The sequence below is a fragment of the Pteropus medius genome, unplaced genomic scaffold, assembly GCF_902729225.1.
Source record: "Pteropus medius unplaced genomic scaffold, Ma_sr-lr_union100, whole genome shotgun sequence".
Lineage (NCBI taxonomy): Eukaryota > Metazoa > Chordata > Mammalia > Chiroptera > Pteropodidae > Pteropus > Pteropus medius.
In genome coordinates, this window is record NW_024351729.1 from 20,897,185 (window position 1) to 20,898,809 (window position 1,625).

The following is a 1,625-nucleotide window of genomic DNA, read 5'->3' on the forward strand; positions in this document are numbered from 1 at the left end:
GTTAATAATCTAGATCTACCAATAGTGCAGAGTGTTGACAATGGGGAATGCACAAAACAGAGCTGAGGGGAAGGTCTTCGGTTTCCTAGGGGGAGGATATAGAGGGGACATTTTTCTAAATAGCATCTCTCCCTGTCCTAAGAGTACTTAGGAATTGAAAGAACGGGGAGAGCTAAGAAAGAAATAGGATTATAAGGGTAGATGGGATTATGTGTGTGTTATACTAGTTTGGAGTCAGCAGCTTAAGCACTTTTCCCAGTAGAATTCTGTGGAATTTGGTGTCTGATTCTAAAGAAGTCTTGAGTACAATTAATTTTTCCTCTCTAAGCTTTAGTTTCTTTATCTATAAAATATATTACTATAGAATCATATAAACATAGTAAGAGCCACAGAACCCCTTTTGCAAATGCAAAGTGTATACAGCACCCCAGTATGCACATAGCAACATCAGGGCTGCTGCAGTTGAGGCAGGGATAGTTCTGGCCTCCCCCAATCCCCGTTGAGACACCTTATTGAGATTCAGGGCCTCTCTAGGCCTGCACTAGAAACCTGCCAGTTGAGATGGTGCTTCAGACTTTCCTGGCTCTAAGCCAGTCCTCAGTGTTCCCTCCTCACTTCCATTTGGGCATGTGGTGGTCCCTGCCTCCAGGGGGATTTGGCACCTGTTACTTGGGAGCTTTGAAGGAGGCTGCTGGGCAGTGGTCTAGGAGTGGCTGGAATCACAGAACCTTGGGAATGGTCAAGTCCGTTGGTGAGAAGAGTAGGTTGTCATCTGAAAGCAGGAGGAGCGTTGACCGCTGACAGGGTAAGCACAGTTTGGTAGCGCATTACGGATGGCTCTGGCTCCATTTACCATCTTGTGCTTCTGGAAGATGATCTAGGGGTGAAAGGTCGTTTCGACATGTCAAGGTCTTCAGCATCTTAAATGGGCTTTACTCTCTGTGATATCAATAAGGCAAGACAGAGAATGATCTCTTCATTTTATAGATGAGAAAACTGAGGCCCAGTGTGGGTATCTCTTCCACAAAAGGACGCTGAGACTCACTTTAGAGAGTATGGTCTGTACCACACACCCTCTAAGACCCCTGAGGAGTCGTTTCTGTTCTCTAACTTTATTCATTTTGTTGGTGTAAATCTTTGCCTCTGTGTTTTATCTTTTTCCTGCTGGTTGTCTAGAAAAATCTGAAGTTGGATTTCCTATCCTTCTTGACATTGCATAGAAGGCAATTGAGGTATTAGGGGCTCTTGAATAAATGACAAGAGTTGTGGTGGATTTCTGTCTCTGTTCAAGAAACACTGCTTTGGTAATCTTGGCAGTAGGCTAGAGGGTGGACATGGGAATTTTAGGGTGAGGGCGATTTCAATCCTGGGGAGTCTATAATTCCCCAAATCTTATTAACACAGGGACTGAATACCAGACGTTCCTTTGGGTCTGCGTGCTGATGCTCTCAGCCTTTCCTAGCAGACTTTCTCCACTGGTCTGGAAGCTTTTAGGGCATTCCAAGCCCCCGCACCTCACCCTCCCCCCCGCCCCCCCGCCCCGGGGCTGGCCTCCAGTCAAGCATCTTCACACTCTGCTGCTTCCATCTGGAACTCCCTTCCTCGATTCCTGATGCTGGCTGTCT